The 27,521-nt window shown below is 40.0% G+C and overlaps 1 protein-coding gene across 2 annotated transcripts in view; it reads right to left on the reverse strand.

The window, feature by feature from the left end:
- scaf8 (SR-related CTD-associated factor 8) overlaps positions 1-27,521 on the reverse strand; it is a 230,080-nt gene that overhangs the window by 47,766 nt on the left and 154,793 nt on the right. The window contains exon 21 of one of the 2 annotated variants that reach the window (XR_007248088.2): positions 19,016-19,226. The exons of the other annotated variant lie outside the window; for it this stretch is intronic. The gene's annotated coding sequence lies outside the window, so the exon portion shown is untranslated. Of the gene's footprint in view, positions 1-19,015; positions 19,227-27,521 lie in introns of those variants that run through there. 2 annotated transcript variants of the gene reach the window in all.

Genomic DNA, 27,521 nt, shown 5'->3' on the forward strand with positions numbered 1-27,521 from the left:
GCCACAGAAGACTGTGAAGTCCAGTTCACTAAGATAGAGACAGATAGGTAAGGGGATAAGGCAGGAAAATGGGGTTGAGAAACACATCAGCCATGATTGAATGGCAGAGCAGATTTGATGGGCTGAATGACTGAATTCTACTCCTATATCTTATGGGTTTCACCACTGGAAGTAATATCCCTCTGTATCCGGTACACTTCAAGGAATTTTTTCGACTTGTGGTGCATAGCAAACCCAGATCAGACCTCAACCAATGGTATCTCATTACATTCTAGCTTCAATCTATTTCATTATACACAAATTATTTTCTTGTACTTTGACTTTGAAATGCTGGAGGATTGGATGGACACAATAATAAAAGAGAACAGCCACACATCACAGATATAGTAGAACTGCCTATGCTGGAGAATCTGAGATACTCAGGTATAGAGCTGAATGAACACAGCAGGCCAAGCAGCATCAGAGGAGCAAGAAAGCTGACGTTTCGGGTCTGGATCCTTCTCCATAAATTTCTGAAGAAGAGTCCAGACCCAAAATGTCAGCTTTCCTTTTCCTCTGATGCTGCTTGGCCTGCTGTGTTCATCCAGCTCTACATCTTGTTATCTCAGCCACACTTCATAGCTGCTTTAGAACTTCCTCATTTAAATCAGTGAAGATAAGCTGAGAGAATGCTTTGGAGCGGGGTATGACTGGAGTCAGCATGGGCGAAGCAACTGCCTTTGAAGATAATGTTGTAACTGGCCTAGCCAGCCTCCTCACACAAACAATCCATGTGATGAATTGCTGCAGCTATAATGAGCTTCATGCTTGTCTATATATTGTCAAGATAATATATAGCAAAGACAGTCAGATTTATGCGTCCCATATCTGGAAGTTTATAAAGAATTGTGTACACTAATATACTATCTCACATTTACATATATAGATTGGGTGCCAAGCTTGCTTAGATTAGAGTTATACTATTTATATAGTTGAGTGGCTGACCAACTAGCTGGCTGCTTGCCAACAGATCAACTGTCAACTAACGAAATGTACAAAGAGTGGGATACACTAGTACTAGAGTGTTATATGTTGTGATGTCCCCAGCTGCCTTAAAAGTATGGTGCCTTTCTAAGGTTCACAACAACATGACACTAGACTTGACAGTATTTGATGTGGCTCAGAAGAATGGCTGTGACATAGCTTTCCTGTGTCCCTCTTCATGCAGTCTGATTTCTTCAGGGAGAGCTCAATAGTATAATTGTGAATTTTAAACCAGTGTTTCTTGCTTTAAAAACATGTAGGAAGATTTAGTTGTTGGTACAACGTTGAACACTGAAATAATATTTTATTCAGCTAATATCTGTTGCCACGCTGGCTATTTGTAAGCTGAGAAAAAGAAGAGCTCTCATGTAGAAAGACATTTATTTCAAATCAGCATTCAGTTCTGCACTGAAAATGGAGAACTCACTATTCAGCACTTCCAAGTAAATAATATTCTGAATGTACAATAAGAAGAATATTTAATATTAGATAACTTATAGAGAATTGCACTGGAATTTTATTTTAAGCCTGGTTTAACAGTTAAGTTAACACACAGTCAAAAGAATGTTAAAATAACTCTTGAAATGCATATGCTGGCAGTTTTTGCTAGTTGCCCTGATAAGGTGGTTGTGGACCTTTTTATAGCTTGGCACAAGAAAGTAATTTGCTGCATCACTTCAAGGGGTATAAGTCAATCACAATGGAATAGGGCTATTGTCATAAGTAAACCAGACTAGGTAAGGATAACAGGTTATATTCCCTAAAGATATTATTGACACAGTTTGGTCTTTATGGTAATCAATAACTTTATGGCTACTTATACTGATAGCAGCATTTAACGTTTGCATTTTAAAATTAAATTCAAAATTTCAAAGTGTTGTGGTGGTATATGATTTCAGATTCTCTCTGTTAACTCAGGTCTCTGGATTATTACTCCATTAACACAACCACTCTTATTTCTATTAATCTAGAAAGCTTGCAAAAGCTGATCTAAATCTGACACTGCTCCCAAGAAACTAATCACTCAAAAGCAGTGTTGGGTACAGGCCTACAACAAGAAATAACACAAACTTGGAATAACTTGGAATAACTCCATCTGCAGGTACAACCAACATGCGTTTGCTTCTATAGGAGGAAGAAAACTACAGTACATAAAAACTACATTGCATGTCAATTGTTAAAGTGAAAATTATTCAATGATATGAAAGCATGTATGAAATACATTTACTCTGTTTGATAAAGTCAAAGATTAGCTTATTATTGGCAGATGTACTATTATTTTCATACTGACGGTCATTATACGAGTTTACCCAACATTACATCAATCATGAATAACAGTTCAGCTGCGTGAAAACATGTTGCATAGACTAAAGTCTATTTTATGAACGATAAAATATTAGCACAAACAGAAGGATGATTTCAGGACAGAATGAAAAATATAAGATTAAATAAACGTTCTATGGATTAGCATGATATTAATACTGTATGTTTCAGAAATCTCATGTACTCTATACAATCAAGTGACAACCAGATCCTGATTAGTATCAAAATTGCCAATGCATCAAACACGAATTACGAAGGAATGCAAAAGACCAAAGGAAATCATTGATGGATATCGTGGCAAATGTGCTCAACCTAAGTAAATGTTAAGGTTTATGAGGATAATGTCAGGATCCAAAGGATACAGTTAGAATTAAAGTTGAAATTGAGGTGGTGGCTTAGTGGTATATAGTTGAGAGGGAGTTACCCTGGGAGTCCTTAACGTTGACTTTGGACACCATTAAGTCTCATGGCATCAGTAATATATGGGCATGAAAGCCACCTGATGATTATCATGTGCCTTTTTCCCTCAGATAATAATCAGTACTTCTTCATGTTGGAGGAAGTGCTGAGTGTGGCAAAGGCACAGAATATATTCTGGGTGGGGATTTCAACTTCCACCATCAAGCGTAACTCAGCAGCAGCACTATTGATCAAGGTGGTTGGTTACTAAAGGACACAGCTGCTAGACTGGGACTGTGGCAGGTGGAGAGGGAACCTACAATTCAGAAACATATACTTCAACTCTGTGAAGTACCTGTAGGAGTACTATTCAATTTCCTTGTGAAATCGTTGTGTGAGTTCCCTTGATAACAGGCAATGGCCTGTTTGGCTGGAGCACATCATCTGACACCTATATAAAGCAGACCCCATATAAAAAATAACGTGTGAAAAAGCAGACCTCATGGTGCGAAAGCTGTTTGATTGTGTCTAAGAGCACTTCTGGATATATAAGAAAAAATCAGGCAGACCCAAGCTACACAGTGTTTTATAGGTGGCAGTTAATAGTTAAAAATAAAGTCACAGTGATTTGGGGGTGGGGAATATCTGTTCAGTAGTGTGTAAGACCAGAAAAAATCAGCAAATCCCAGGGGAGGGGATGATCCAGTGGTATTATTACTAGACTATTGATTCAAAAACTCTGCTAATGTTATGGGGACCCAGGTTCAAATGTTGCTGAGGCAGGTGATAAGAATTTTTATAGGGGCTTTTGCGGTGCAGTGGTAGTGTCCCTATCTCTGAGCCACAAAGTCTTGGTACAAGTCCCTTCTGCTCCTGACCAGTTTGATTGGGAATTATACATAAAATATAGCAGGGCCCCAGAGGCTGGTGTGTTACAGTGGTATAGTGTTTCTCTTTGACGATAGTAAAAGGTAGGGGTGGAGGTTAGAGAGACCTTAGGTTGAGGGTAAAAGTTCGGCTCAACGTCATAGGCTGAAGGGTCTGTACTGTGCTGTACTGTTCTATAGTTGTTGGCATGTTCGCCGAGCTGGGAGGTTTGATAGCAAGCGCTGTTGTCTTGTGCTTCACAGAAGGCTCCACAGCACTGAGAATGTCACCTAGGAAGGGGACAAGATGTCTGCTATCAAACCTCCCAGTCTGGCAAACACACCAACATCTACAACCAGCACCCAAACTACAAATCTTCACTCAAACCCTGAGTAGTGCCTCTCTGTCTGAGCCATAAGTCCTCGGTTCAAGTTTCACATGCTCCAGTGGTGTGTAATAACATTTCTAAATGAGTTGGTTAAAAAAAAACAAAGCAGACCTCAATCTGCCAACCTCTCCTCATTTTTGAAGGTTTGCATTGCCCTTAATGGGCCATGCATATAAATATCTAATTGGATACATATTGGATTAACCCGTGGAGATTAATAGGTAAGATCAAAATAAAATGGAGTCACAGTGATTTGGTCATAGGAAGAAAAAACATTAAGTTGTGTGTAAGAACACTTCTGGATATAAAAAAAATTTTAAAAATAGACCCCAAGGGCCCTTGTGACACAATGGCAGTATGGGGTTGTGGAGGCCTGGATTCAAGTCCTATCTGCTCCAGAGGTGTGTAATAAAATCACTAAACACACTTTCCCTCACTACGCCTCCCTCACTTTTGACGGTTTGCATTGTTTTCAAAAACATTGCACATGAAGTGTTCAATTGGAAACATCAATGATTTACTGGTGGTGGGTTAACAGATGAAAAATAATGGTAATGGGAATAAAAAATGTTCATTTGTGTATGTTAATACTTCCGATATAGAAAGAAGATGCAGTACTGTCTGTCCCAGGCTGTGAGTAGCCTTTTTTTTGCCACAATAAGTATGAATTATCTTCCTTTCAGTTGGGCCTCGAGTTATTACAATCTCACCCTCAATAATGTGCTTACAGCAGATGCAGCTGTCCATCATAGAATCACTAAGACTGATCACTACACCATCTCTGTAGAGATAAAGTCCTGCTTTCACATTGAGAATACCCTCAGTCATGTTATAGAGTCACAGAATCATACAGCACAGAAACAGACATTTTGGAACCAGTCCAAGCCGATCTTTATCCTAAACGAAAGTAGTCCTACCTGCCTGCGCTTGGCCAATATCCTTCCAAACATTTCTTATGCATGTACTTACGTCTTTTAAACGTTTTAACTGTACCCGCAGTCACCACTTTCTTTGGTGGTTCATTCCACACGTTAACCACTCTGTGTAAAAAAAATTGTCCCAATGATATTTTAAAATCTTTCTCCTCCCACCTTAAAAATATGTCCCATGTCTTGAAATTCCCTCATCACAGGGAAAAGATACCTGCCATTCACATTATGATTGTAAAGACCTTCATAAGGTCACATCTCAACTTCCTACTCTGCAGTGAAAGAAGTCCCAGCCTATCCAGCCTCTCCTTATAACTCACACCCTCCATCCATGGGGTCATTTAAGAGACTGCTGGACACGCATATGGTCACAGAAATTTGAGGGTGCCTACATGGATCAATGGTCGGCACAACATTGTGGGCTGAAGGGCCTGTTCTGTGCTATACTGTTCTATGTTCTATGTTCTATTCCCAGCAATATCCCGGAAAATCTCTTCTGAACCCTCTCCAGCTTAATAATATCTGTCCTACAACAGGGCAACCAGAACTGGGCACTGTATTGTAGAAGAGGCCTCACCAACAAGCTGTACAACCTATACATAATGTCCCAGCTCCTAAACTCAAAGGTCTGAGCAGTGAAAACAAGCATGCTAAACACTTTATTAACCATATGTGATGTAAACTTCAGAACCCCTGGGTGTCTCTGGTCTATAACACTGCCCAAAGCCCAACTTTTATTTGTCTAAGTCATGTTTTTGTTTGTTTTACCAAAATGCAATAACTCACATTTTTCCAAATTAAGCTCCTTGTGCCACCCTTCAGCCATTAATGCAAATGATCAAGATCTCTTTGCAATCTTAGTGTTGTATGACACTATCGCTGCTCTAAATGACAGACTTTGAACAGGTTTAACACATCCAAACTGGGCAGCTATGCTAGGCCAACAGCAGCAGCAGGATCATATTCCAGCATAATCTGCAAACTTACAGCCTAACGTATCCCCCACCCTATCCTTCCTAACAAGCCATGGGATCAACACTAGTTCAATGAAGTGTGTGGAAGGTACTGAGAAATGACGTCTCAACTCAGTGAAGCTACCAAACGGGACTGTTCATGTGTCATAGAGCAGAATGAAGCAATCCAAAGCCAATGCATCAGAACTAAGCTCAGCAGTCCTGCTACATCCAGTCGTAAATGGTAGTAGGCTATTACGCAGTTCACTGGAGAAGGAGCCACCACAAATATATCCATCCTCAACGACAGAAAGCACCTCAATACAAAAAACTGAAGTATTTGCAACAATCTTCAGGCAGCAGTGCCATGTGGTGATCCATCTTGGCCTCCTCCAATGCTCCTGCATCACGGATGCCAATCTTCAGACAATTTAATTCACTCTACCTAACAAGAAATAGTTGAAAGGCTATGGACCTTGACAACATTTCAGCGACAGTACTGAAGGCATGTTTCGGAACCAGCTGTGCCACTAGCTAAGTTGTTCCAGTACAGCTACAACATTGGCATCCACTCACCAATATGGAAAACTGACTAGTTATGTCTATAAAGAAAAAACATGACAAATCTAAATTTGTCAATTACCATCCCAATGGTCTATTCTCAATCAATAGTAATATGATGGAAGATGACATCAACAATGATATCAAGCAACAACTGTTTAGCAGGAACAAGCTCATTGATGCCCAGTTTGGGTTTCACCAGAGCAACTCAGTTCTTGACCTCTTTATTGTCTGGGTTGAAACATGAACAAATGAGCTGAATTTCAGAGGTGCGGTGAGGTGAGAGCGACAGCCCTTGATATCAAGGCTAAATTTGACTGAGTGTTGCCTTGGCAAAACTGGAATCAATGAGAATCAGGAGGAAATCTCTCTGCTGGTTGGAGTCACACTTAACACATAGGAAAATGGTTGCGGTTGTCAGTCATCTTAGCTCCAGTGCATTTCTGCAGGAGTTCCACATTGCAGTGTCCTAGGCCCTCCATCTTCAGCCTTCCCTCAAGTCACAGTGTGAATGTTCGCTGATATCTGCACAGCGCCCACACCTCACATACTGAAGCAACCAAATGCAGCAATACGTGGACAGTGTCCAAGTTTGAACTGAAACGTTTCAAGCAACATTCACGCCACACATATGCCAGGCACTGCCTTCTCTCATAAGAGACAATCTAACAACCACCCCCTGACATTCCAATAGAATTACAGCTAGGCAGAGGCTAAGAATATTGCATTGAGTAACTCACCTCCTGAATCCTCAAAACCTCTGTTCCTACAAGGCACAAGTCAGGAGGGTAATGGAATACTCCCCACTTGTATGGATGACTGCAACTCCGACAACACTTAAAAAGATTAACACCGCCCATGACAAAGCAGCCTGCTTGAATGGCATTGTATACACAAACATCTACTCCCTACACCACCAATATTCATTAGCAGCATTGTGCAATGATTTACAGTACACAAAGTAGAAATTTGCCAAGTACCTGACGCAGGACCTGCATAACCACTTGCATTTTGAAGGACAAGAGCAGCAGGCAATGCAACGGCCTAGTGGTATGATCACTGGACTGTTAATCTAGAGACCCAAGTGATGTTCTGTGGACCTGAGTTCAAATCCCACCAAACAGATAGTGGAATTTGAATTCAATAAAATCTGGAATTAAGAGTCTAAATGATAACCACAAAGCTATTGTCAATTTTTGGAAAATCCCATCGGATAACAAATGTCCTTAGGGAAAGAAACAGCCATCTTCACATGGTCTGGCCTACATATGACTCCAGGCATAGCAATGTAGTTGACACTACCCTCTGGGCCATTTGGGATGGGCAATAAATGCTGGTATAGCCAGTAACGCCCTCATCCTGCGAATGAATAACAAAAAAGGTGCACTGAAACACTGCCATCTGCAAATTCCCCTCCAAGCCACTCACCATCCTGAGTTGGAAGGGTATCATTGTTCCTTCACTTTAATTAGATTGAAATCTGGAACTCCCTCCCTCACAACATTTTTGGTTCTACTTAAAACACATGTACTGCAGTCTCTCAAGGAGGCAACAATATGGACAATATCCAAGTCTGAGATGAAACATTTCAAGCAACATTCATGCCACACAAATGCCAGGCAATGCCATCTCCAAAAAGGAACAATCTAGGCAATCCAAACACCACTCCTTGACAGTCAATAGAACTACAGCAAGCCAGAGGCTAAGAATATTGCACTGATTAACTCACCACAGCCTGCCTTCCTACAAGGCACAAGAGTGGGGGTGGTGTTGTAACAAAATACTCCCCACTTGCCTAGATGACTGCAGCTCCAAAAACACTCAAAAAGATTGACACTATCCATGACAAAGCAGACTGCTTGATTAGCATCACCACCACCTTCTCAAGAGCAACTTGAAATGAGCTATAAATGCTGGTCTAGCTAGCAATGCCCAAGTTCCTTGTCCCAGAGTGAACAAAAGCAAGTTTTCATGTGACATTTAACCAAATGATTTTTGAAAATTCAAATTTAATCAACTTTGTTTCATTAACCTAGTAAATTGATATACGAACATATCAATTAGGAGCAGAGCCTCTTGAGCCTTGATATACGAACATATCAATTAGGAGCAGAGCCTCTTGAGCCCGCTGCATCTTTCAATAAGATCATGGTTATTCGCTGTTTCAAATTCTACATTTTCACCTACCCTTGATAACCTTGGATTCCTTTTCTTTAAGAATCTGCCCTCAAAGATGATCAGTGAAAACAGAGTTTAAGTTTCAAGTTCAGTGACCTTTCCAGAAGTGCTGTCAAACCTGCTGAGTTTCTCAAACAATTTGTCTTTGTTTCAGATCTCCAGCATCAGTAGTTCTTTTGTTTTAATTTAGTTATTGATTTTGTAAAGTCCACAACAAATATTTACATTTCTGTAGCACTTTTAATATAATGCAATGTTCTAAGGACATTACAGGAGCATTATTAAACAAAGTAGGACACTGAGCCAAGTATGAAGATATTAGGTCACATAATCAAAATCATGGTTAAAAAGGTAGGTTTTAATGAGTACTTCAAAGAAAAGTAAGGTGCAGAGACATAGGAAAGTTATTCCAAAGTTTGACATCTAGACAACTGATGGCATGCCCACCAAATGATGGGACAATGAGCATTGTGATACACATAAGGCAAGAAATGGAAAAAATTCAAATTTGTGGATGGCTATGCGATTCAAATACATTGCAAAGAAAGTGGAGGTTGAAGGGGAAGCTAAGTCATGGACAGATTTATTTTTAATCATTCATGAGATGTGACATCAACGGCTAAGCTAGAACTTATTCAGTAAGGTGGCAAACTGCCTCATTAAACTGCTGCAGTCAATGTGCTATACAGATTTTACTCTGTATCTGCTAGGGTTCTGTTCCTGAGAATCCCCATGAATGATGAAATTTGGAAATGTGGCATTCATTTAAAAGTAGGTTAAAATAGATTAGAAATCATGGATATGCGAGTTTTGCCTACAGATGCTGAAATTTACTGATACTTATTTTTTGGTGCTGATTGGCAAATTCATGATTTGTGATTTCGCGGATACTGAGAATTTATTGTAATTAGAGGAGTTCAAGGATTTTGATCCAGTGATGTTGAAGTCAGGATAGTATGTGGTTGAAGGGGAACTTGCAGGTAGTGGTGCTCCCATGTATATGCTGGATTTATCATTCTAGGTGGTGAAGGTCAAGGGTTTGGAAGATGTTGTATTAAGCAGCCACAGTGAGTTGTTGCAGTGCATCTTGTAGTTGGTATACACCATTGCCACTATCCATTTGTGCTGGAAGTCATGAATATTGAAGGCGTTAGATGGAGTGACAAACAATGGGCTGCTTTTTCTGGAAACGTCTTGACACTCATGCAGGCAAGTGGGGAGTATGTCATCACACTCTTGACTTGTGCCTTTGTAGATCATGGACAGGCTTTGCAGTCAGAAGTAAGTTACTCACCCTAGATTTCCCACCTTCTATCTGGCTCTTATAGTGACAATGTTTACGTAGGTGGTGCCAATCAGTTTCTGATCAATGGTTATTCCAAGGTATTGATATTAGGAGATTTAGTGATGGTAATGCATATGGTATCCAGAGGTGATGGTTGATTCTCATGTTGGAGATGGTCATTGCCCAACCTTGTATGCCCTACAAAGATGTTGTCGTACAGCACTTAGAAAAGCTTAATGTAATCAGGCTGAGTCAATATTGTTTTGTGAAACTGAAATAAGTTTAATCAATTTATTGGGCTTCTTCGAGGAAGTAACATGTGCTGCAGATAAATGGAAAGCAGTGGATGTTTTATATGTGGATTTCTAGAAGGCATTTGATAAGGTGTCACATCCAAGGTTATTGCAGAAATTAAGAACTTAGGGATAATATATTGGCATGTCTAGAAGATTGGCTAGTTTTCAGGAACCATAAAATAGTCATAGATTATTTTCTGGTTGGGAAGATGTGACTAGTGGCGTGAACAGGAATCAATGCTGGGGCCTCAACCTTTTACAATTTTTAAAAATGACTTGGATGAAGGGGCTGAAAGGAAGGCTGCTACATTTGCTGATGGCTGAAAGATAGGTAGGAAATTATGTTGTACAAAGGACACAAAGAAATCAAGAAAGGATATAGATACATTAAATGGGCAAAGTTCAGGCAGATAAAGAATAATTTGGGCAAATATGAAATAATGCAAAAGAAACCTATTATCTGAATAGTGATGGATTGCAGAACTCAGATTCACAGATCTGGGTATTAACATACATGCATTGCAAGGCCAGTACTTAGGTACAGCAACTAGTTAGGAAAGTTACAAGAATTATCATTTATCATGAGGGAAATAGAACATAAAAGTACGACAGTTATGGGTCAGTTATACAAGGAATGGATGAAGCCACATCTGGAGTTCTGATGACAGTATTGGTATTATTTAAAGAAAGATAGAAATGTATTGGAAGCAGCTCAGAGTTTACTAGGCTATTACCTGTAATGGGGAGCTGGCCTTCTGAGGAAAGGTTGGATAGGCAGATGTTGCAAGTATGGGAGTAACAGTCAACTTACTTGAAACATATTAGATAGTGAGTGATCTTGACAGGGTAGATGTGGAGAGAATGGTGCCTCCTATGGCAGAATCTAGAACTAGGGAATTAATTTTCAGAAGTGAGGTGTCACCCATTTAAAATAGAAATGAAGTGAAATTTGAACTCTTTCCTGCAAAAGGCAATAAAAGCAGAGTCTTTGAATAGTTTTAAGGCAGAGGTAGAAAATTATTGATAAGTAAGGGGGTGAGTGGTTATTGGGGTATGCAACAAAGAACAGCATCAGATCAGCCATGATTCTATTGATTAGCAGAACTGGCTCGAGGGGCTGAGTGGCCTACTTGTGGTTCATAGTTCTGTCTGTTTGTATGCACATTACACTTATTAGGCCAAGCCTGAATATTATCGAGGTTTTGCTGCATTTGGATGTGCTTGCTTCAATACCTGAGGTGTCACAAGTGGAGCTGAACATTACGTAATCAATGAATATTGCAACTTTTGACCTTATGATGGAGCAAAAATGATTAATGAAGCACCTTAGATGGTTGGGCCTTGGACACGACCTACAGAAACCCTTGCAGAGATGTTCTGGAGCTGAGGTGTTCGGCCTCCAACAGTCAAATCATCTTTCCTTGTGCTATGTATGACTCCAAGCAGTGGAGAGTTTTCACCCTGATTTGCATTGACTCTAATTTTGCTTGGGCTTTTGATGGCAACTTTGTCAAATGCTGCCTTAACATGAAGAGTAACCACTGCCATTTCTACTTCAGTTTGCTTCTTTTTGTGCAGAATTTTCCAAGGCTATAATAGAGTTAGGAGCGAAGGGTCCTGGCAAAATCCAAGCAGAGCATCAGTAAGCAAATGAAAATTGAGTAAATCCAGTTCAACAGCACTGCTGATGTTGCTATCACTTTGCTGACAATTGAGAGCCATCTGATGGGATGGTATACAGCCGAGTTGGATTGGTCTGTTTTTCGTGGGCGGGACATAGCTGTGCTAATTTTCATATTGCTTAGTAGATGCCAGTGTTTTAGCTATACCAGAACAGCTTGGATAGACACGTCAATTTCTGGAGCAAAAGTCTTCAGTACTATTATCAAAATGATGTAAATGCCCAGAGCCTTTGCATTATCCAGTGCTTTCAGCCATGTTCTGGCATCGCATGTCATTGATTAAATTGCTGAAGACTGGTATCTGCAGACACTCACAAATTGTTCAAAGTTATCTTCTGCACTGACATGCTGGACTCTCTTATCATTAAGGATACGGGTATTTCTGGAGCCATCTCTTCCAGCGAGCTGTTAAATTTCCACCACCATATCTGAATGGTGCAGGACTTCAGAGCTCTGTTCTGTCAACCACACATTGCTTCTGTTGTTTGGCATGCAAGTAATCAAGTGTTATAACTTAATCAGGTTGACACCTCATTTTTAGGTACGCCCTGGTGTTGCACCTGGCATGCCTTCCTACATGGTTTATTGAATCAAAGTTCATCTCCTGGCTTGATTGTAATTTAATAGAGGCCACGTCAAGACCTAAAGTTACAGATTGTATTTGACTACAGACCCACTGAAATGTATCTGACTCTTAGCTGCCTCTGCACAATTAGGAGTGGACAAAAAATGCTGGCCAAGACAGTGATGCCCACATCACACAATCGAATGGAAAAAAAAACTGAAATGTTGCTGGAATATCAGCTTGTGTTACAGAGGTAGTGGAGGTTCCTATGAATTTATAAAACAGTACAGCATTTCTTCTGTTTGAAAAATCTTTCTTTAAAAATGATGCGGTCATTTTAATTGCCAAATGCACACGTATTATGTTGTGAAGGTCCATGTATTTTCTATGATGTGGCTTGGACAGTATCAAAAAGTCAGTTAATTGGTGTTCTCCTTACAACATCTTTAGATTTGAAAAAATTTCCATGTGACATCTGCATTACATAGCAATGAACAATAGAGATGCAAGGCGCAAACAAGAAAACTAATCATGTGGAGTTAGATCAGCCTGCATTTTTCTGCTTGGCAGTTGAGAATACAATGAGCGCTTGTCTAAAGAGCAATCATTAAACATTCTCTCCTCATGGAAGTTTTCTATCTTAAAATTTTCAAATAAGTCCTGTAGTTGAAGTAGGTTCAATGGTTAGCATCGCTCCCTCAGAGTGCCCAGGAGAGGGGTTCAAATGCAACTCTGGGGCTTATGTGGAGTTTGCACATTCTCCGTGTCTAAAAGGGTTTCCACTCGGCCCTCTCATCTACTCCTGCAGTTCAGAGATGTTCAAGTTAGGTAGATTGGCCATGCTAAATTGTCCATAGTGTCCAGGGAAGTGCAAGCTAAGTGGATTTGCCATGGTAAATACAGGATCATGGGGTTAGGGTAGGGAAGCTGGTTCTGGGTGGGATGTTTTTCAGAGGGTTAGTGTAAACCTGATGGGCTGAATGGCCTCTTTCTGCTCTACAGAATGTCTATAATTCTATTACGAATACACCAGACACTGTTCCTGAGAGTTATACAATTTTTGAAAGCACAGAACAGAAGACAGGAAGAACAAGGATGGTGAATTGGTCAAGACCTATTACTGATGTTTCAATGTTGCCAGGGTCCACCATCTTATTTAAAAGGGTTAGAAAGGGAGTCTCTGTGGCAACAGGGCTAAAATGATCTGATTGAAAAAATATTTAAACTCAGATGCATTGTTTGATGGAAACTGTTTCTGGGGAGTTTGGACAGATTATGGTTGATAGTGAACCGGGTGCAAGTGCTGAAACAATTGAAAAAAAACCTACAGAGAACAGGCCAAGTTGGCAAGAAACAGGGTTCCATACCTGTGCAGGAAGTGAGTGTTTGTAACCAAATGAGTCATATCTTTGTGTTAATTTATTAAGAATAAAATTTACCTTTGACTTCAAAGTATCTGTCAGCAATGACTGAATTTGCTGATTTTAATAGGATCATTGCTGTAAAATGTTTTAAAAGGGAAAGTTGCAATCTTTTTTACCCCACGGGTTACAAATATTATCAGTCTTTTGGGGATCATAACAATGCTGTGGTCTTATTTTAAGTGTTGAAAGGATACAGATTAAATTATTTTTGATAATTATTTTCTCTACGCGTATGAATACATGTATGAATTTTGTTCAGACAAATTGTTTGTTTTAGATTATTTTAAACCTGGGAATATCCCCACATAAAGTGTAGAATTTTGGATTCACAATTCATTCCTGAGATTATAAAAATCAATATTTCTTAGCTGCCTGAATGTATTTGATTAAATATCTTCATTTCAAGTCTGATCTGGATTTATTTGGACTAAAGCTTGCTTGCAAAATTGTGAAATCAATTTTGATAAATCAAACGTTTCAAAGCACTGTTTTAATAGTGTACAGCTAAAAAAAATTGCTAATGATTGCCTGACGTGCTCAGCATAATGTTAGAGTTAGAATAAGCTCTGAGCATAAGAAATACAAGAAACAGAAAGCCACTTGGCCCCTTAAACTGTTCCGCCATTCAGTAAGTTCATGGCTCAGATTACAGTGGACTTAAGTCTGATTTCCTCTTTACCCCTGCCATAACTTTTGACTCCCTTGTTAGTCAAGAATCTGTATAAAACATTAAGCCTGTAAGTATATACACTTCCAGGAAGGGACCATAACCATTGCTGGTGAAATTAAAGATGAACTCGACAGAATATTACATAGTTATAATGCATCTACTCTAACAGGGCCAGCTAAGTGGTGTTTAAGGCTTGTGGCAGTTTCCAAAATAAATTCTTCAGTCAGACCCTGCGTAGATCTGACCCATTTGAATAGAACAATCCAGTGGAAAGCCATCTCTTGTCCTCAGTGGAAGACAGTTAACTTGCCACAGGTGTCTTCTTCAGCATTCTTAATGCTAATAGTGAATTCAGAATATATACTTTGACTAAGAGCCAAGGCTATTCACAATGTTAATTATGCCTCTCAGGTAATTTTGCTTGAACTGTCTTTCCTTTGGTAGTTTAACAGCTCTGCAGATATTCCAGTAGATCATGTCAAACATTCTTATGTCATTTGTTGTATGAATGATGTACTTGTCATGGCAGCTCAAAACAGGAACATGGCCACAGGGACCATGAAGTTCATAAAGCATTATCAGAAAAAGATTGCAGCTTAAAGATTTGTTGATTTGCAAAAATTATTAGATTCTTGGGGCACATCAAACAGCAACAAAATAATTGTTGACACTTAATAAATAAGCAAAAGCCATTATTAATTTTCCACAAGTCAAGTATGTTAACAATGCCCAGAGATTCCTCAAAATGGTCAGTCAGGTTGAAAAGCACATTCTGAGAATTAGGTAGCAGTGGTTTTGACAACACACAAAGGAGAGGCTGATCCGTTCAGATCCTATTGCTTATTATAATCCCAGAGTGCCCACTGCGATGGCTGCTGATGTACCTTCCATAGGCCTTGAGGCTGTACTTGTCAGGTCCAGAAATAATTTTTTAAAAAGCCAGTCTTCTTCACTCCCAGGGTAATAACTGACAAAACAATGGTTTACAGCAATACAAAAAGAAAGGTTGGCAGTAAAATGGGCATGTGAGAGATTCTCCAGTTATTTGATGGAATTGCAATTTGCAGTTGACCATAGCTCCTTGGTCAATTTGTTGGATTTTATAGAGATTCTCAAAGGTCCTCTTTGTAAATAATATTTCATACTCAAACTAATGGGCTATCATTATACAACTATGAAAGAAACAGGCAAAACTCAGATCACAGCAGATACCTCATGGAGCTGGCACTGAACAAGCAGAAATTGAGACTTATTTCAGAACAGCAAGTGTTTTTATTGGCCACATCAAAATCATTTCTAGCTTCTGTGAAAAATCTGCAAATAAAAAAACAAAAATTCATGTGGAGTCTGTCCAGCTTACAAAATTCTGCCAAGAAAGTTGGTCAAGATTTAGTCCAAATAATCAACTCTTAAGTGAGCATCGCAAACATAGGAAATATTTCTGCTGGAAAATCTTCCAGTCTTTAACAATAGATTGGTAATACCAAAGGCAAAAAGGGAGTAAATTCTTCACAAAATCCAAGATGGTCACTTGGAAATAGTGAAGTGTAGAGCTCATGCACAACAATCTGTCCAATGGCCAGGAATTTCCAAAGAAAGTGAAGACTTCATATTGTCCTGCCATGTTTGTGCAGCAAATATTCAAACACCAACTGTATTACCAGGCCTGGCAAAGGTTCGACTAGACTTTTCCAGCTTTACAGGAAAACTGTATTTGGTTTCAGTGGTTATTCAATATGGTTAGAAGCTCTCAGGCCAAACTATGAAAGAACTGAAACTTCAAAAGAAACATTACAGGATATCCTTCCACCTGTGGTTTTCTAGACAAAATTGTCTCAGATATTATTCAATAATTTATGTATGAATGTTTCAAGAAACTTGCAGAAGACTATGAAATCAACTGCATTAGCAGTTCTTCATATCATTAATAGGCCAGAGGGGAGGCCCAGAGATGAGTGAAAAATACTACTGATGAAGAATAGTGACAAAAACAGTGGGGGAAAAAAATCAGGAGGGTCTGGCAGCATTTGTGGAGAGAAATCAAAGTTAACGAGTCGAGTGACCCTTTCTCAGAACAGGTCACCATCATTAATACTGAAGAATTGTAATTGCTATTCTATTTTTTAATCATTTATGGGACATGGGTATTTTTAACTTGGACTCCATTTACTGCCCATCTCTCACTGCTCTGGAGATAGTGGGAATGAGCTGCCCACCATATTGTTAGAAAGTGAGTTCCAGGATTTTGATTTAGTTCCAAGTCAGAAAGATATGAGACTTGGGGTGGTACTCGCAATTAGTGCTGTTCCATGTATTTATTGCCCTTATAGCTGGTAGAGGTCACAGGTTTGGATGGCACTGTCGAAGGAGTCTTGGTGAGTTACTACAGGAGAATTAACAAGAAACACATAAGAACTGATACAATGTCAGTCGTAAGTGAAGACTTTATCAACATTGGCACCAGGTCAAAAAATATGAGGCAGAAATTGAAGATTTGAAGTAGTGTCTAGATAAACCGAATGCTTAACCCTATCTTGTTCAAACTCAGTTTGAAACTTTCAGGAGGAACTGAAAACCTCTAATATTAGATATCGCAAAAACAAATGAGTTTGAATATTACAAGCTCGGTGATGATGACTGGAAGCCTACATTGTGTTTGCCTCAAAATGGTATTCCCACTATAATCCAATTGAAGATTAACACTTTTGACGTAACAATGACAAGAGCTACAAAACATTGCAAAGGTTTGACCTGTGAAGTTTGAACTTTGTGGAAGACAGTGGAATTGTAAAGAATTCAAATGAAGAGTTTAAACAAGTGATTTAATAATTTAGTACGAAAGTGAGATTTTTCTTGGTGGGGGTAGAAAAAATAGAATAATGAGACTGTGATGTAAATGACAATGTAACTGGGATATCAACTAGATTCCACAAAAAACAACAGTCTGCATCAGACAGAGATGTACCATCTCACAGCAGACTCTGTTACACTCTGTAAAAGGAGTTCTACAGAAACTTAGCAGAGTCAGACTATCGTCACTCTTAGGTAGAGGCACGGCACATAGAACTGAAGAGACATTCAAGTAAGTTCCAAAAGGTGAAACCAAACCACTAATAAAATCTAAACTCCACAGTCTCACAAACTGTGATAAATATTAAATTCTACTGTCACATATATTAACTGTTTAATCTAAACTCAACTTTCACATATACTCTCTGTACACAGCTTAAACCTCACTATCATACATACTGGCTGGATAAAATGAAAGCTCAACTGTCAATTATAGTGACTGTTAAAGTATTCTATGAAATAAATAGAAATAGACTATCTAAAATACTGACTTTAAAGTTAAAAACCACTCTCACAAACAATATAAAACTGTGCCACACGTACTGACACAATAAAAAACAAATCACAGTTACACACTGGAGAAAACGACATAGCACTATCTTACATATTAACAGTTAAACTAATTTCTATTGTTACACATACCGAATCTAAAATTAACCACCACTCCCACAAACACTGACTGTATAATATTGAACAGGGCCACATTTGCTGAGTATAGAAAACTAAATTCACTGTCATGATTTTAGAAAACTAAAGTCTTGTGTTAGAAAAACCGACAATAGAGAACCACACTGCATTATCACAGAAATGGCCTGTATAAGATTATACTCCAGTCACATGAAATGACTATGCGCCAAAACCTCAAGGTTGCACACACTCCTGTGCATAAAACTGAAGTCCATGAGCAAAAACGATAACATAGCAGTAATTCAATGATCATACAATCCTGATTGTAGAAAATCAAACCCCACTGTCAAAGATTACGCAGCAGTAATTATTGCCCTTTTGGGAGCAATTAGGGATGAGCACAAATGTTGGCCCAGTCAGCAATACCCATAACCTAAAACTAAACACCACTGTTACATATACTAACCAAAAAAAAACCAGTCTCACATACCGACTGCGAAAACCTAAATTGTGCCACTGTTGCACCAGAGACTAATTAGAAATAATTTACTAAGTGAGCTCTCACGACCTGACTGTAAAACAAAACACCACTGTCACACATGTTCACTGGAGAAAACCAAACTCCATAAATCCTTAGGTCCACTGAACTTCAGTCTCAACTGATTATATAATATTAAACTATGACTGTTATTAATACCTCAGTTTTCCATTCTAGGTTCTCTGTTCAGTTTCCTAGTTACACTAGCCGTAATTTTTCTTTCCTGTTGTAATGGTGGGCCAAGTTTGATCTGAGCGACAAGTATGAATTGTTTTTAAGTTGTTAGATCAGGATTAGAAAAGTGTCTACAAACAATAATTGGAATGAAGCAGTCTTTTATTAACATACTCCAAGATTGAAATACACTTTACAGAGATGTAACACTCCTATATAGATATTGTGAACATAATTAATCAGTAACAATGTAAATTCTAATAAATAATAACTCAAATACATATTATATTGTAATATTGCAGTGCTGTTATTAGGATTTCATTAAATTGTAATAATGGAACTTTGACAAGGCATTATTTTGTCGACTATATAGTGAAAAGTATTGAGCAATATAATTATCAGTTCTATCATACAAAGTTGGCTTGTGTCTTGGAAGGAGCATTTGAAACTGCACAATGATAGTGCCCAAGTACTGCTGGTCACACCACCTATAACTGTGGGTTACAGAAATAATGCAGTGGTCATTCATAACATACTTCAGTATAACATCAAAGCCCATTAATAAGTGGGGCTTTTCCTAAACTGTACTGTTATAAATACATTAAATAAACCCAGCGATATCTTTGTGAATTTTATTTAAATATACAAACACTGAATTTTAATTTTCTGATTCTGATTTTCTGGTTTTGATCCTCTGGTCACCTTCAAATTTCATATATCCAAAACTGGATCGTGAGAATCAAAGTTGTGCAAAATAATAATTAAAAGTAAGGATAGCCTTCCAGTTTCTGTCTGTCCTGCAATGTTGAAACTATCATTTACTGTTTGTGTGGCACTAACTCTTAGCATTTATAATTTCAACTGCTTTGGGCCATTGTCTTGCACCTTTACATGGCAGCACACGAGATTCATTTTCAACTCCATTCCCAAACCATTACCATGTCATCCACTCTAAACTGCAATTCCACACCACTTCTACCATTGAACACTGGCATTTTAAGTTCATCAATAGCTCTGAAAATTAGTCAGCACAGCAAATCATTTTGATACACTGAACTGGGATGAAGGGAGATTGAAGAGTGCCTATCACAATTAAGAAAATTAAGGTGTAGCAAAATAAGTACCCTTTTAACAATTAATTGTGATGCTCAAGCTATGCTCTTTTGCATTTTTCATTGATCAGTCTGCCAGGTAATGGAAGAGTGAGAAACATGCCAGGGCATCAGATTACAGGTTGTGTTGGAGTACAGTTCTATTGCTGTTCATCACGCATAGATTGTCCTATTTCTGAGCTGCATGATCTTCTCTCAGTCTATTCTATTTAACGTATTGCTAGCTAAAATGTCATCAGTATGAAGGCATGATTTTCTCTTCATAAATTTGTGTGATAATCATTCTCGCCAATGCTATCATGGTTGGACATATTTGCAACAGGTAGAATGATGATGAGTTCGACTAGGTTATTTCTACCTTTTAGCTTTCTTATAAAATACATGAGTATATTTTGTTCCTTGCTAACCTCTGGTTTTCCTGAAAACGGTATTCATTTCGAATAGTACTGAATAATGAACCGTGGGAGGGCTGTAAATTATAATCAGCAGATACTCATCCCACGTATTGTAGATAACCACAAGACTTCACCCAGAGTCAACATTGAGAACTCAGAAGGCTATTCCTTTCGCCTGTATACCATGACGCTCCCACCTAAAATGGATCTATTCTGTTGGTAGGACAGGATGTCCTCTGGTGATGGAGGTGTGTGGGACGTTAGCTGATGACATGATTCCGAGTAATTCAGATTGTTGCATGACTGTTATGTGGAACAGCCTCCCAAAGTTAGCACCAATGCCCCTGCAGAGCTTACATACATACAAATTAGAAGCAGGGGAAGCTGTCTGACCCCTTGAGCCTGCTCTGTCACTCAACAACAGCGTGGCTAATGGTCTTGAACACCACATTCCCATTCAGCCTTGATAATCTTTGATTCCCTTGCTTAATAAGGAGTTCTCCACAGATGCTGCCAGACCTGCAGAAATTTTCCAGCAACTTCTATGTTTGTTCCTTATTTACAGCATCCGCAGTTCTTCAGGTTTCTATACATATCAATTTCCTATATCTACTCAAGCTTGATCCTTTAATTCTTACTTGGTTGAAAGCCTTCTTTACTTCCCTCGTTAAGCAGCTCACTAGAACACTAATCCCTGCACGGTTTGGATGGATCCCACCTCCTCCAGCACTAGTACCAGTGGCCCACAATCAGAATCCACTTTTCTCAAAGCAGTCTTTGAGGTATGCATTCATTTCATAATATTCGTACTACACCAATTTGCACTTGGTTTCAATAATAATCTTGAGATTATTACTTTTAAAGTTTTGCTTTGTAATTGCATATCTAGCTACTCATACTTCCTCTGCAGAATCTCTCTCTTAGTTCCACCTACAAGGCGTTCTCATTTAATGTGTGTTACAGCAACACAAACTGGCTATAACGTGATTGACAAATAGGGGAACGCTATTTGTAAAATGTGAACTTGAGGTCTAAAACATGGTTCCATTGAGTATGGATTGTATGTCATAAACCTCAAATATAATATCACACAGAGAACAATCATCTTATTAGGAAATTATGTGAAGTCTTAGTTTGAAGAGTTTATGCTGAACGTATTAAATGAATCATGGGGCAGCACGGTGGCTCAGTGGTTAGCACTGCTGCCTCACAGCGGCAGGGACCTGGGCTTAATTCTAACCTCGGGCAAGATGGGGAGGCAATGGCTGAATGCTAATATTGCTAGGTTGTCAATCGAGAGACGCAGGTAACGTCCTGTGGATCTGGGTTTGAATCCAGCCAAGGCAAATGGTGGAATTTTAATTCAGTTAAAATCTGTAATTAAGTACCTAATGAATCATGACCATGAATCCACTGCAATTGTTGGAAAAACCCATCTGGTTTCCTGATGTCCTTTAGGGAAGGATCTGCCATCCTTACCTGGTCCGGCCTACATGTGACTCCAGACCCATAGCAATGTGGTTGACTCTGAAATGCCCTCTGGACAATTAAGGGATGGGCAACAAATGCTGGCCTAGACAGTGACTGCCTCGTACTGTGGATGAATAAACAGAAAAAATGTGGAGTTTTCACATTCTCCCCGTGTCTGCATGGGTTTCCGCCCAATGTTCCAGTTTCCTCCCATAGTCCAAAGATATGCAGGCTAGGTGGATTGGCCATGCTTACATTGCCCTTAGTGTTCAGGAATGTGTAGATTATGTGGGTTATAGGGGTACAGGTCAGGGTGAGATGCTCTGAGGGTCGGTGTGGACTTGTTAGGCCAAAGGGCTTGTTTCCACACTGTAGGGGATTCTATGATCAGCATTGTTTCAAAATGCAGCTTATTTAAAGAGAAGAATGGATTCCATTTCTAAATTGATGGGATAAATAAATAATGAAGTGTACTTTAAAATAATGAGTGCTGTTAAAACATGCACCTTTGTGAATCATATTTTTGCCTACGTTGTCATGTTTAGCACATAAGAATTTTTGAACTCGGTCATGTATTTCATTTATACCAATAGTTGTCTGTGTTACAACCTGTTCTTTTCCTCCACTGTTTTGGATACAATGTTATTAAGGTTTACAACGAACTTTGATCCTACAATTAATTTCAATACTAATGGGCTACACAGGAAAGAAAGGTCAGATTGCTCTGCTTCACTTAACTGAAAAATCTATCTAGAAGTCTGTGCTGATGGAATGGAAGGTCAGATCAGCATGTAAATGGAGGGGGGAGTTTTACTAAAAATTGTTGACATGTCAATTTCAGGGAGTATCATGAAGGTTTGCTGGCTGTGAGTTCTGTCTTACACAACTGTGCACTGCTTGCCTCTTTTGGATCATGGCCACTCCAACGACTTTCCACTAATTTCAGGCAGGTGTCAAAACATTACATCTGAAATTGCCAATGTGTCAATTTCAGGGGAGTTTCATGGAGGATTGCTGGCTGTGATTTTGCACTGCTCACCTCTTCTGGATGACGCTCTAACTATCATGCAGTACTGACAGTTGCTGGGATTTCCAGTAGTAGAACTCTTATTTAAAGCCCAGGTGTCACTTCATCGCAAATACCAGGTCAGATTCTTTGCAGCATCACCTGTCTGATAAACTTCTAAATGAATTAAGCTGCACAGGTGAAGAGTAATTTTGGAAATCATAGTTGCTATGTATCACAGCCCAGAGCAGATATCCTGAAACTTAGGATGGGCAGTCAGCAGTCTTCTAGCCAACTGAGATCACGATCTGAGTGGCAACCTCTGATGAGGCAGGGTTTAATGGTGTGGCTACTCTGTCCTGGGCAGAGAGGTATTCATGCTCTCCACCACTCCTGTCCTGTGTGCAAAAAGGGTGCCAATTTTCCCTTATCTACCACATCTGAATTGTGCAGGGAAATTCCAGCCTGACAGTGCTTGTTTAAGTGCACAACAGCCTTTAAAAAGTGCGGAGCTAGAGGAACACAGCAGGCCAGACAGCATCAGAGGAAGATGAAAGCTGACGTTTCAGGTCTTCTGAACGGTCAGCTTTCCTGTTCCCCTGATGCTGCCTGGCCTGCTGTGTTCCTTTAGCTCCACAGCCTTTTAAAGATGATGTGTGCGCCAGAGTGCCAGTTTATTCCAGGATATCCCATCAGTGGTGAGTTTTGGGTATGTTGAGTGGTAGAATCTAGCTATCATTGTGCAGGGTTCTGATGGTGATGTGTTAGTGTTTGCCAGTATTATTCCTCAGAGTCTAGCTGTAATTTCAGGATTTGGTGCACACACAGATCAATACGAAAATCTTGAAGTTTTAGTCTTTCACTGTTCCACCTGAGAATACTTGTAAATTTCTTCCCACAGCACCCACCAAAACTCACTCTCCACTCAGCCAGCAATTAATCAAGTAATTGCTTTTGATGAGACCTTCCATTTTCCAATGTAATATCAGTAATAAGAAACTTTGTTAAAAATCAAGTATTATTCCACGAGATATAACTCTATTTTTAAGAACAATCTAAATAATAACAAAAGCCCAATCCACTAATCTGGCCTTGCACAAATAGAGGAATTTTGGAAAACATTTTATTTAAACTACATTTTCTAAGTAATTAATTTAAAAGGTATTTATTAGTAATATTTCAGATTCATACACCACTCGACATCCCAATCTTTATTCCCATTCTAGATTATTTTTTAACAGGTAGATTAATTTACTGATAATAAAATGTGAGGCTGGATGAACACAGCAGGCCAAGCAGCATCTCAGGAGCACAAAAGCTGACGTTTCGGGCCTAGACCCTTCATCAGAGAGGGGGATGGGGAGAGGGAACTGGAATAAATAGGGAGAGAGGGGGAGGCGGACCGAAGATGGACAGTAAAGAAGATAGGTGGAGAGAGTATAGGTGGGGATAAGTCAGTCCAGGGAAGACGGACAGGTCAAGGAGGTGGGGTGAGGTTAGTAGGTAGATGGGGGTGCGGCTTGGGGTGGGAGGAAGGGATGGGTGAGAGTAAGAATCGGTTAGGGAGGCAGAGACAGGTTGGACTGGTTTTGGGATGCAGTGGGTGGGGGGGAAGAGCTGGGCTGGTTGTGTGGTGCAGTGGGGGGAGGGGATGAACTGGGGTGGTTTAGGGATGCAGTTGGGGAAGGCGAGATTTTGAAACAGGTGAAGTCCACATTGATACCATTAGGCTGCAGGGTTCCCAGGCGGAATATGAGTTGCTGTTCCTGCAACCTTCGGGTGGCATCATTGTGGCACTGCAGGAGGCCCACGATGGACATGTCATCTAAAGAATGGGAGGGGGAGTGGAAATGGTTTGCGACTGGGAGGTGCAGTTGTTTGTTGCGAACTGAGCGGAGGTGTTCTGCAAAGCGGTCTCCAAGTCTCCGCTTGGTTTCCCCAATGTAAAGGAAGCCACACTGGGTACAGTGGATGCAGTATACCACATTGGCAGATGTGCAGGTGAACCTCTGCTTAATGTGGAATGTCATCTTGGGGCCTGGGATAGGGGTGAGGGAGGAGGTGTGGGGGCAAGTGTAGCATTTCCTGCGGTTGCAGGGGAAGGTGCCAGGTGTGGTGGGGTTGGAGGGCAGTGTGGAGCGAACAAGGGAGTCACGGAGAGAGTGGTCTCTCCGGAAAGCAGACAGGGGTGGGGATGGAAAAATGTTTTGGGTGGTGGGGTCAGATTGTAAATGGCGGAAGTCTCGGAGGATGATGCATTGTATCCGGAGGTTGGTAGGGTGGTGTGTGAGAACAAGGGGTTGCAGGAGCAGCAACTCATATTCCGCCTGGGAACCCTACAGCCTAATGGTATCAATGTGGACTTCACCAGTTTCAAAATCTCCTCTTCCCCAACTGCATCCCTAAACCAGCCAGTTTGTCCCCTCCCCCCAGTGCACCACACAACCAGCCCAGCTCTTCCCCCCAACCCACTGCATCCCCAAAACAGTCCAACCTGTCTCTGCCTCCCTAACCGGTTCTTCCTCTCACCCATCCCTTCCTCCCACCCCAAGCCGCACCCCCATCTACCCACTAACCTCATCCCACCTCCTTGACCTGTCCGTCTTCCCTGGACTGACCTATCCCCTCCCTACCTCCCCATCTATCTTCTTTACTCTCCATCTTCGGTCCGCCTCCCCCTCTCTCCCTATTTATTCCAGTTCCCTCTCCCCATCCCCCTCTCTGATGAAGGGTCTAGGCCCGAAACGTCAGCTTTTGTGCTCCTGAGATGCTGCCTGGCCTGCTGTGTTCATCCAGCCTCACATTTTATTATCTTGGAATTCTCCAGCATCTGCAGTTCCCATTATCTCTGATACTAGATTAATTTACTCTCTGGTTGGACAAGTGAGAACTTACTTCATGTAATAGCTTGTAAAGTACTTGTAAAACTTCTTGTAAAGTACTTGCAATTTGATACTGGGAACTGCCATCAAACAATGCTGCAATCAGTTGCACATTGAGAGATGTTAACTGCTTGCCAAAGATGATAAAATCTCTCACTTTTCTTTGAGATTAGCAAAGTGCTCCTGCTTCACTGCCGACTATAAATTAAGGATCAAAGTCTTATCTCGTTATTACAATGAACTGAAATGGCTGCGTTAAAATGCAAGGGACAGAGAGAGAGAGAGATCTGCAGTTCCTATTATCTCTGCATTACAATGTAGAAGTCTGATTACTCCACTGTTAGTGAGTTCCAGCCATTGGTTTGAATATTTGAACACATGGAGCTGTGAAAAGAAGAAACCAGAGGCTACTTTCTTTCCCCAATCCCAAATATGGGTACCAAAACTGTTTGGAACAAATGGCACCATTTAGTCTTTCCAACTGTTCTGGGAATTAACATTAACTGGAGCATCTCATTAACGATAGAAGCAGATATTGAAAGAGATAAAACACAAAGTGAGCTTCAGTGGCATTTTATCTTACTGGTATTAAAATTATAATAGTGAAATAGCCACTTGATGCAGAGCTTGATATACACATACGGCAAGCAGATACGGCCAATTCATGAAGTATGCATGGAATAAGTTCAAGTTGATGGTTCAAGGCTTGTGTTTTCACCATCTTGTTTTGTGACTTTGAATCATGGATGGCTTACAATTATCAAATGACAGTGAATAAACACCATCTTCATTACTTGTGGTACAATATGCATACAAAATTACAAACGTAGCAGTCCTCTCAAATGCAGAACTTCCAGTTGGTTGGCTTCATTGGCTTCGGCATTGTAGAAGGTGAAAGACGGATGCATGCTCAAGGACTTTCTGTATGTTAAGATAGCTGAAGTCAGACAACCAACGGGAGAGCAAAAGCTGCTCTGAGGATGCTTGCAAGCATGAAAGACCTAAACAATGTTATCACAACTAGAAGTCATGAGCTCGTGACAGAGGAAAATATCCACAGGTCCTGTCAGCCACATGTAATACTAAGATGAACAACTGCAGCAGCTTGGCAAAACGTGCAAATACCAAAAACTCACAATTACACTTCTCAACTCCATTTACAGCACCAATGGCAGAACCCACCTCTCAAGGAATGAATTATTTGCTACATTCCCAATATTTTGCAATTGGAAGGACGCTGACAAAAAAAACAAACTGTAGTCTACTCTATATCAGTCACCCCTAAGAACACTGGAAAAATTTATCAGTAAAGCCTCTGCTGAAACCTCTGTCCACTAACAGTAATATTCTTCTTGAAGCCAGCTCCACAAGTATTCAAGCAATACTCCTGCAAAATCAGCTAGGAGGGACTCCATTTCGTCTCTGAAGATCGAACAGTAACTCCCTACCAGATACTGTTTTTGTATTTCTCCAATCTCCTAGGAAAAGACAAGGAAAACACTTCAAAGGCTCTGAAACATAACAGCATTCACATGAACGACTGGGAAAATCTGGCTACTAATTGCCCATTTCTTACTTCTTGAGAAGATGGTGGTGAGCTGCCTTCTTAAACCAATAGAGTCTGTGAGTATATATATTCCCAGTGTTGTTAGAAAGGGAGTTCTGGAATATTGATCCAGTGACTGTGGAAAAAAAATGGAAAAATAATCCCAAGTGATGATGTTTCCATGCCTTTGCCACCCTTGTTCTTCTGGGTGGTTGATGTCACAGGTTTGGAAATTGCTGTCAAAAAAGTCTTGGTGGATTGCTGCAGTGCATCCTGTACTCACAGATGCTACCACATCAGAGGTGGGGAAGTGAATATTAACAGTGTTGATGAGGTGCCAGTCAAGTGGGCTGCTTTGTCTAGGATGGCGTCAAGCTT

The sequence above is a fragment of the Stegostoma tigrinum genome, chromosome 9, assembly GCF_030684315.1.
Source record: "Stegostoma tigrinum isolate sSteTig4 chromosome 9, sSteTig4.hap1, whole genome shotgun sequence".
Taxonomy (NCBI): Eukaryota; Metazoa; Chordata; class Chondrichthyes; order Orectolobiformes; family Stegostomatidae; genus Stegostoma; species Stegostoma tigrinum.